This window comes from Callospermophilus lateralis, chromosome 3 (genome assembly GCF_048772815.1).
Source record: "Callospermophilus lateralis isolate mCalLat2 chromosome 3, mCalLat2.hap1, whole genome shotgun sequence".
Classification (NCBI taxonomy): domain Eukaryota; kingdom Metazoa; phylum Chordata; class Mammalia; order Rodentia; family Sciuridae; genus Callospermophilus; species Callospermophilus lateralis.
The window spans coordinates 3,417,025-3,427,941 of record NC_135307.1 but is presented as its reverse complement, the minus strand read 5'-3'; the positions used below and the strand labels follow the sequence as shown (position 1 = coordinate 3,427,941).

General features: G+C 37.2%; 1 pseudogene; it reads right to left on the bottom strand.

The window, feature by feature from the left end:
* Positions 1 to 5,223: 5,223 nt before the first annotated feature.
* On the bottom strand, positions 5,224 to 7,746 carry LOC143393572 (52 kDa repressor of the inhibitor of the protein kinase pseudogene; annotated as a pseudogene).
* Between the last annotated feature and the right edge of the window lie 3,171 nt (positions 7,747 to 10,917).

The window sequence follows — 10,917 nt, the reverse complement described above, 5'->3', positions numbered from 1 at the left end:
TTAATTATACATGACAGTAGAATGCATTTATGCAGTTCGATATATCATACATAGATGAGATATAATTTCTTATTTTTCTGAGTGTACATGTTGCAGAATCATATTAGTCATATAGTCATATATATCACATATAATGTCTGTTTTACTCTACTGTCTTTCCTATCCCCATATCCTCACCCCTCCCCTCCTATCACTTCCCTCTACCTAATCTAAGGTAATGCTATTCTTCCCTAGCATCCCCCACCTTATTGTGAATTAGCATCCACATATTAGAGAGAACATTCAGCCTTTGGTTTTGTGGGATTGGCTTATTTCGCTTAGCATGATATTCTCCAACTCCAACGATTTACTGACAAATGCCATAATTTCACTCTTCTTTAAAGCTGAGTAATATTCCATTGAGTATATATACCACATTTTCTTTATCCATTCATCTATTGAGGGACACCTAGGTTGGTTCCATAGTCTACTATTGTGAATTGAGCTGCTATAAACATTGATGTGGCTGCGTCACTATAGTATGCTGATTTTAAGTTCTTTGGGTATAAATCAAGGAGTGGGACAGCTGGGTCAAATGGTGGTTCCATTCCCAGTTTTTTGAGGAATCTCCATACTGCTTTCCATTGTGGTTGCACCAATTTGCATTCCCATCAGCAATGAATGAGTGAACCTTTTATACCACATCCTGGCCAACATTTATTGTTGCCTGTATTCTTTTTTTAATATTTATTTTTTAGTCATAGTTGGACACAATACCTTTTTTTTTTATTTACTTATTTTTATGTAGTGTTGAGGATCGAACCCAGGGCCTTGCACATGCGAGGCAAGTGCTCTACCGCTGAGCCACAATCCCAGCCCCTGTTGCCTGTATTCTTGATGATTGCTATTCTGATAGGAGTGAGATTGAAATCTTAGAATAGTTTTGATTTGCATTTCTCTGATTGCTAGAGATGTTGAAAACTTTTTCATATATTTGTTGATCAGTTGTATTTCTTCTTCTGTGAAGTGTCTGTTCTGTTCCTTAGCCATTTATTGATTGGGTTATTATTTTTTTTTTGGTGTTTAGTTTTTTGAGTTCTTTATATATCCCAGAGATTAATGCTTTATTGGAGGTGCATGTGGTAAAGATTTTCTCCCAATCTGTAGGCTCTCTCCTCATGTTATTAATTGTTTTCTTTGCTGAGAAGAATCTTCTTTAAAAAATATTTTATTTTTTAGTTTTTTTTAGGGGGACACAATATAGTTTTTAAATTTTTTATGTGGTGCTGAGAATCGAACCCATTGCCTCATGCATGCTAGGCAAGCACGCTACCACTTGAGCCACTTCCCCAGCCCTGAGAAGAATCTTTTAAATTTGAATCCACCCCATTTACTGATTCTTGATTTTACTTCTTGTGGTTTAGGAGTCCTGTTAAGGAGGTCAGATCCTAGGTTGACATGGTGAAGATTTGAGCCTATTTTTTCCTATTAGGTGCAGGGTCTCTGTTCTAGTGCCTAAGTTTTTGATCCACTTTGAGTTGATTTTTGTGCAAGGTGAGAGAGGTGAGAGAGAGATAGAGGTTTAATTTCGTTTTGTTGCATATGGATTTCCAGTTTTGCCAGCACCATTTGTTGAATAGGTTATCTTTTCTCCAGTGAATGTTTTTGGTACCTTTGTCTAGTATGAGATAACTGTATTTATGTGGGTTAGTCTCTGTGTCCTCTATTCTGTACCATTGGTCTACAAGTCTATTTTGGTGCCAATATCATGCTGTTTTTGTTACTATAGCTCTGTAGTGTAATTTAAGATCTGGTATTGTGATGCCTCCTGCTTCACTTTTCTTGCTAAGTATTGTTTTAGCTATTCTGGGTCGCTTATTTTTCCAAATAAATTTCATAAATGCTTTTTCTATTTCTTTGAAGAATGTCATTGGGATTTTAATAGGAACTGCATTTAATCTGTATAATGCTTTTGGTAGTATGGCCATTTTGACAATGTTAATTCTGCCTATCCAGGTGCATGGGAGATCTTTTTATCTTCTGAGGTTTTCTTCAATTTCTTTCCTTAGTGTTCTGTAGTTTTCATTGTAGAGGTCTTTCACCTTTTTTGTTAGATTGATTCCCAGATTTTTTTTTTTTTTGAGGCTATTGTAAATGGAGTTTTCCTAATTTCTCTTTCAGTGAATTCATTGCTGATGTATAGAAATGCATTTGATTTATGGGTGTTGATTTTATATTCTGCTGCTTTGCTGAATTCATTTATTAGTTCTAGAAGTTTTCTGGTGGAATTTTTTGGATCTTCTAGATATAGAATCATGTCATCAGTAAATAGTGATAGTTTGAGTTCTTCTTTACCTATTTATATCCCTTTCATTTCTTTCTTTTGTCTAATTTCTCTCATTAGAGTTTCAAGGATGATGTTGAATAGAAGTGGTGAAAGAGGACATCCTTGTCTTATTTCAGTTTTTAGCGGGAATGCTTTCCCCAGTTCTTCTACACCACTTTCAAAGAAGAATTAACACCAATACTCCTCAAAGTATTTCATGAAATAGAAAAGGAGGGAACTCTTCCAAACTCATTCTATGAGGTGAGTATCACCCTGATACAAAACCAGACAGACACATCAAGGAAAGAAAACTTCAGCCCAATATCCCTGATGAACATAGATGTAAAAATTCTCAATAAAATTCTGGCAAATTGCATACAAAAACATATTTAAAAGATAGTACAGCATGATCAAGTGGGATTCATCTCAGGGATGCAGGGGTTGTTTCAACATACCAAATCAATAAACATAATTCATCATATTAATAGACTTAAAAATAAGAATCATATGATCATCTCATTCAACGCAGAAAAAGCATTTGACAAAATACAATACACCTTAATGTTCAAAACACTAGAAAACTAGGGATAGTAGGAACATACCTCAACATTGTAAAAGCTATTCATGCTAAACACAAATAACTTTTAAAGAGATGACTAAACTGCTTCCAAAGTGGTTGTACCACCTCATAGTATCACCAGCAGTGCATGGAAGTGTTGCTCCACTTTCTCATCAATGTTTGATGTAATCAGTATATTTATGCTAGCCATGCCGATGGGTGCTTATGGTTTTAACTAGTAATTCTGTAATGAATAATGATAGTCAGCAATTTTTTTGGTGCTTATTTGCCCCCCGCCCTTTTGTGAAGTATCTATTCAAATTTTTTACCTGTTTTTCAATTAGTTACTGAATTTCTTTCATTGTAAGTGCTTGTTGTGTACTTTTTAAGACATCTTGGGGCTGGGGATGTGGCTCAAGTGGTAGCATGCTCGCCTTGCATGCATGAGGCACTGGGTTTGATTCTCAGCACCACATAAAAATAAAATAGAGATATTGTGTCCACCTAAAACTAAAAAATAATTTTTTTTTTAAAAAAAGACATCTTTATCTAACCCGAGCTTTCTATAAATTTTTCTTCTGGAAGGTTTATAATCTCAGCTCCTGCTTTTATTTCTGTGATCTGTTTCCAGCCACAGCTCTTTTTGGTCTCATTTGGATAGCTCACAATCGTGAACCATTTATTGAGATAGGAAAGATGATTCTCCCCTAATTCTAAATTAATCTAATCATAAATTAATCAGCATGTAAGGATGAGTTTACTTCTGGACCCTCTAGTCCATTTCACTGGTCTTTTCACTACTTGCTTCCTGTTTTGATTGTAGAAGCTTTATAATAAGTCTTGAAATCAGGTAGTCTTCCAAACTCGTACTTTTTCAAAAATGTTTTGGTGCTGGGTATGGTGGTGTACACCTGTAATCCCAGCAGCTCCTCCAGCAGGAGGATTGCAAGTTTAAAGCCAGTTTCAGCAATTTAGTGAGACCCTAAGCAACTTAGCAAGACCCTGTCTCAAAATAAAATATAAAAAAGGCTGGGATGTGGCTCAGTGGTTAAGCACCCCTGGGTTCAATCCCCTGTACCGAAACCAAAACCAAAACCAAAACCAAAAACCCAAGACACCCTCCATAAAACAAAAACAAAAAAATAAACATTTGGTTATTTTGGATCCTTTGCATTTATGTATTACTTTCAGAATCAACTTGACACTTTTTATAAAGCCTATTTAGATTTTCATTGGGATTGTCTTGAAGAAGCTTGACATATGAACAAGACTGATTCATCAACACTGTATATCTCTCCACTGATTTAGTTCTTTAATTCCTTTTAATGATGTTGTGTGGTTTTCAGTAGTCAAGTTTTGCACATCTTTTGCCAAATTTATCTGAAGTGTATCATATCTTTATAGTAATAATTTTGTGAATAGAACTTCTGAAAGTTCAGTTTTCATTTGTGGTCATTATATAGAAATACAACTGATTTTTGTATATTGATTTTTGATTCTGTAATCTTGCTAAAAACACATAACAGGTCTTATAGCCACAGGGTAGCATCCCCAGGATTTTGTACAAAGATGATCAAGACACTGTTAACAAATTTCTACTTTTTTTTTTTTTTTACAATATTTGAGCCTTTTTAATATTTTTCTTGCTTTATTGCAATGGCTAGAACTTCTAGTATAATGTTGAGTGGTCTGAGTACCTATCCTTGCCTTGTTCCTGTTCATAAGAAGAAACCATTTAGTCTTTCACTGTTAAGAATATTGTTAGTTTTTCATAGATGCACCAGTAGTGTGAAAGTTCTCTCCTTCATTTGCTGAGAGTATTCATCATGAATGAATATTTAATTTTTCCCAAGGCTTAATTTTTCCATCTACTGAGATGATTATAAGATTTTTCTTATTATTAATATGGTGAGACCGAACTGTAACTCAATAGTTCAGCATGTCCAAGGCCCTAGGTTCCATCTCCAGCATAGCAGTAGTCGGGGAAAGGCAATTACACAGATTGATTTTTTAATTTACAAAAACAACTCTGCATTTCTTGGATAAAGTCCACTTGATCATAATGTATTATCCTTGATATATGTTGTTGTTAAGATTCTTTTACGGGGCTGGGGATGTGGCTCAAGCGGTAGCGCGCTCACCTGGCATGTGTGCGGCCCGGGTTCGATCCTCAGCACCACGTACAAACAGAGATGTTGTGTCCACCGATAACTAAAGAATAAATATTAAAAAATTCTCTCTCTCTTTAAAAAAAAAGATTCTTTTACATCTGTGTTCATATAGTTTTATTTTTTTAAAACAAATTTCACATTTTATTTAGATTGAAATAAACCATACAAAATTGATTTTCTTCACCAAAAATAACAGCAATATTTTCTGTATTATTTCTAGATACACCACAAAACATTTGTTTTGTAGGTTTTCAGGTTTTGCTTATAAATCAAGACACGGCAGTAGATATAGTCATGGAAAAAGAAAATAGACAAGTTGCCCATATCAATGGCTTCTGATTCTGTCTTGACCATGAAGCAGAAGTATTCAACATTTACTTGCTAAAATGAAGGTGTAGACTTATGAAGAGGTAGGCTAAACAATGAATGTAAACAGCAACAACCAGAAGTGGAACAACCACAGCTGGCTCTTCCACTCAAACTTTAACTGTAACTTGTTCTTTCAGTTCATTTGATAAAGACAAAATCTATACTTAAATCTGTGTGATAGCTCACAACTCTGGTTAATTCCCTTAATTGTAGATTACAGATTCTAACACACTTAAAACTCCCAGTAGTCAAAGGTCAATAGTAGGCTTCACTGTAACATTTCATAAGATGCATTCCTTTCTTATACCTCCTCAAAATTCATTTCTTCAAAATTGATAATAATACCTGACAACTGAATCCATGGTAATAAAACGTTTTATATTCTAAAAGACAACTAAAACAATTCCAGAGTGCTAGTCGCAGAGGTCATGCAGAGGTGAAACTGGTGCTTCCAATGGGGTCTTCTGGAAGAACAGACAAGTTTTCACAGCATGAGAGCTCAAACAGGTGCCATGTACACAGGCAGATTACCAATGGCTAATGTGTTCATGTAGGCAATGATATTTAGTGATTAAGTGACCTACATATACCTTATGGTTTTTCTTCCAAATATAAAATATAAGAGAAAGCCCATTTTTAAAAGTCTTTTAGGTCTTTTCAACAGTTTCTGAATTATCTGTAGGAAGCTCTGACTTAGTTATATATAGTTTTGTATATATGTCTACCAATAAATTCAGATCATGTTTTATATCAAAATTTATGTTAAGCAAAGCCAAGTTACTTGACCTTTGATCTGTCAAAGTGTTCCTCAAGGATGCTTTGAGACACTTTTGTCCATTTTCATAGTGTTCATTCTCAACACTTATTACAGGAAGAATACACATGACCTTTAGCAAGACATATATATTAGAAAAAAGTTGATGTCAGTCAGATGGAGGGCTTCATAATTGGTGGTGGAAGCTCTATATCTTTGCCTCCATGTTTCCATTTGATTCTCCAATAGTGAAGCTCAGCTGAAAGCAAGTCTGGATTAGGCAAGTCACTTCTGTACATGTCAGCATGGTGCTCCTCTGATGTATTGAATTTGAGCTGTCCCATGATGGAGGGTATCAGAGATAAGCATTTAAGAGCTTTGAGATGCTGTTCTGAAAATATATCTTTAAGTTCCTGAATGATGTGTTCCACTGTTGGAACACTTAGGTTTTCTTTACAGTAACTTTCAGAGGTTAGTTGAGATTCCAGGTTACCTTGCTGAGACCTAGGAAATTTCCAAATTTGTTGCTTCCTCAAACCAAAACTCATGATAAACCTCAATATTTTCCATTACTTCACTGAGTGACTGCAGTACTGCAGTTAAGCTACTGGTGACAAAGAAGACATCAGAAGTTTGTCCCTGGAAATTTTTCCCAAAGGCTCTTAAAAACAAGACGTTTTTAAGAACAACAATGGAAACAATGAAATCAAAATCTGTTGCTGCACTACAGAGTACAAATGTTCAACCAGTTATACAAGTATTCCATCTAATATTTGTGTCACTGTTTATACCATTTAAACATAAAACAAGTACTTACAGGAGATCCACCAAAATTTCAAAAGCATCATGCCTGCCTGTCCACTAAGAATGGCAAATTTACTTCAGTTCTTTACGCCTTTCTTCACTGTTCCTAAAAAGAACAGAAATTACACTGTCAAGTTCTAATAGCAGTTGTGGTGATGGATGGAAAAAAGAACGAACTTCTTCAATTGTTCCTCAACAGACACCCTCATCACAGGCACTGATTTTGCCAACCACATGTTAAAGGCACAGGAAGGGCAGTGTAGAGAGCTTGGGGATATTTCTCTAAAATTCTAGAAGCAACAACTCATTTTGGAAGAGAATCCTCTAGACACAATGTAAGCCTGGCCACAGCAATACTCCATATTTAGTCTCTACTTTTCAGGTACAGTAGTGTGAAACTTCACAGCCAAAATTTCTGCATCAGCTTTATAAGGCAGGAAGTCCACTAATTCTTCTTTCAGGTTAGATTCATTCACAAACTTCACCAACACCGCGAAGGTGCTCTTCCCCTGCTATGTCCACCATATCATCAGTGATAATGGAAAAGAAGTGTGAGTCTCTCGCTTTCCTGAGGGTTTCTTCCCGAATGCAGCTCTCACAGATCTCCATCATGGCTTCTACAGTGTTTTTGAACAGAACAATGTGTTATCTGCTGTGGTCTCAGGACCTCTTCACCAGAATTTAGCCTGCACTCCAAAAGGGCCTGAAAGTTGTCAGGTGTGAGGAGAACTTCTGGGATTTCATCAGCCTCTTGCCCATCCAGAGATATATTTTGGTTTCCCATAAGAATCAAAATTTCAAATAAAGACTTTAAGTATTCTTTGTTTTCCTTCTCTTCAAGGATTAAAGGCAAAATATCTTCATTCTGTTCATCACCCTCTTCTTCTGCACTGGGATTCTGAGCATTGCTAATGTTTGTTTCTTTATGTTTTTGTTCCTGTTCAGAAGTTTATTCAATTTTTTTTTTCTGTTTCAGTGTCTTCATTTCATCTTCACTCAATTTTTTTTATTTGTTTTCTGTGTCTACACAGATTGGTCAAATGACTGGTAAGATCAGATATTGTTGGTATTGCATTAACTTGAAGAACTGTCCTACAAGTTCTACAGATCATAGAGGTCTGGCACATAATCGATAATGTTTATTTAGTTGATAGGTGTTTTATCTTCTAAGTCAGCTCTCCCACAATTCTCCACCCACTTCTGGCATCTGGCTGGATCCCGCAGGAACCTCAAGGAGACCAGAACGGACTGCGTGCTCGTCCTGGGCAGTCAGGGGCAGCGCAGAAGTCCGCTGGGGTCGTGGTCGCCTGCCTGCCGGCCCTGCGCCCGGCTCCCCGCCTGCTCAGGCAGCCACCCGCCGGGGCAGGGGAGGGCAGGCGGGGCCAGCGTGAGAAGCCCCACAGTTTTCTTTACTGACTTCCTATTTTATATCAGAATAATCCTGGCCTCATGGATTGAGTTTGGGGTGTTGCCTCCTATTCAGGAAGAATCTTTGTACAGTTGGTTTGTTTTGCTCTTAAATGTCTGGTACAACTTGCCAGTGAAGCCGTTTTGGCCTGGAGCTTTATTTGTGAGAAAAAGTTTTAAACTACAAGTCAATGCCTTTAAAGGTACAGGGCTATTGGGTTCTATTTCCTCTTGAATGAGCTTTGGCAGTTTGTGTCATACTAGAAACTAACCATTTCTTATGCACTGTAGAATTTATTGGTGTAAAGCTGCTCATGATACTCCCTTATTATCCTTTCAAATTGATTTTTTGCAGTGTTGGGGATGGAACCAGGGCCTTGACACAGGAGTCAAGTGCCCACCAGAGCTGGCCCAGCCCTTCCTGTCTTCCTCTGAGGATCTGTAGAATCTGCAGTAACACCCCTCTTATTCCTGAGAGCAAGTGTGTCTTCTTTATTTTTTTCTTGATCAATCTGGCTAGAGGTTCATCTATTTTATTGATCTTTTCAAAGAATCATTTTTGGGTTCACTGACCTTCCTTTATTGTTTTTCTGTGTTCTGTTTCATTAAAGTGTTTCATGTCTTTATTTACTTTAAAAAAAATGAGTAGTATTTTTTAAAATTCTTTTTTTAGTTGTAGATGGACACAATACATTTTATTTATTCATTTTTATGTGGTGCTAAGGATTGAACCCAGTGCCTCAAGCATTCTAGGTGAGGGCTCTACCACTGAGCCACAACCTCAGCCCTTTATTTCCTTTTTTTTTTTTTTTTTTTTAAATTTTGGCCATTATTTCCTATCCTTTGCTTGCTTTGGGCATAGTTTGCTTTTTTCTTTGTAGTTTCTTAAGTCTCAATCTCTGGTCTGCTGAGCAGTTTTATTTGATTTCTGTCAATTGATCCAGTAGAGTCTAGATTGAGCAGCGATGTCTTGGGAGTTCAGTTCTGTGAGATTCATTGCCTTCAGGCTGATTAGCTCTGGAAGACAAACCAAATCAAATTTCTGCTCTGGTAATGGAAAGAATCAAATCACAGGACTGAACCTGATCTTCCCATCTGGCCTGGCTAGTGAACTCAGAAACCACTCTCATTTCACTGTCATTAGTATTAGTAGAGTAATTTTTAATATAGTCACTAGAGCCGGGCAGTGATGGCACACGCCTGTAATACCAGCAGTCTGGGAGGCTGAGACAGGAGAATCATGAGTTCAAAGCCAGCCTCATCTACTGTGAGGCACTAAGCAACTGAGACCCTGTCTGTAAATAAAATACAGGGCTGGGGATGTGGCTCAGTGGTCAGTGCCCCGAGTTCAATCCCCAGTACCAAAAAAAAAAAAAAAAAAAAAAAAAAAGTCACTAGAGCTAGGAAACTTCAAAATTAAACACTTAAAAAAAAAAAAAAAAAGAGACACAAGCTCTTGCTATGTTGCCCAGGCTGACCTCACACTTTTGGTCCTCCTGGCTCAACCTCCTGATTACTGGGACATAGGTGTGCACCACTTGCCTGGCTGGGAAATTATTTTTTAACTGGCATACCTATTCAATTAAATTAACTTAAAAATCAGAATGCTTACTATAAATGCCTAGTCTGATGTTAGATATCAGGTATAAAGAGATGAATTCATGACCTGTGCTAAATCTGAATGTCCTACAGTTGCTTCACAGCTCAGTTTATTTTTGGATAATGGAGTTCAAGTTCATTACAAATCCATTAGCTACAGAAGCATAAAGCTGAGAGGGACTCTGGAGGTCATCCAATCCAAATCCCTATATTAGAAACAGGAAAGGTGAGAGGCCCAGAGAGGTTGAGGAGTTTGTCTGAAGCCACACAAGCAGTAAGTGGCAGCTCTACCCAAAACCTGGACCCAACTTATTGGAACCATCTCAGGTACAGGGGGACATAAGCTATATATGAATAAGGCATTTGCAGACATCTCCTTTTAAGATAAATGGTTGCAAATACATGCAGAATTTCCAGGAGGCAGGATTCCTGGTGAGAGGAGTGGCAGGTGCAGGCAGAAATGAGGAGCTCATTAAAACATGGGTTGATGGGAGCCTCAGTTTATGAGGTTGCTTCTATAAATACAGATCATTAAACTTTTGTTAAATAAACTGGGGTTGGGCTGGGGTTGGGCTTAGTGGTAGAGTGCTTGCCTAGCATGTGTGAGACACTGGGTTCGATTCTCAGCACCATATATTGTTCAATTGACAACTGAAAACAAAACAAAACAAAACAAAACAAAAAAACAGGGGTGTAGCTCAGCACTTGCCTAACCCTGGTTTGATCCCCAGCACTGCACAAAACCACACAAAAAGCCACGTTGGAAATAATTTTATCACATACTTTGCCAGTGAGGAAAAATTGCCATGAGATCAAACCCATAATAAAACTACTCTCAAAGTAACAGGAAAAAAACCCTTATATTGTAAAAGACCAGGAAATTCTGCATTCCACACAGGATGTTATCATACATTAAGAAACCTCAGTACTGCCTTGTTCTTTTACCATT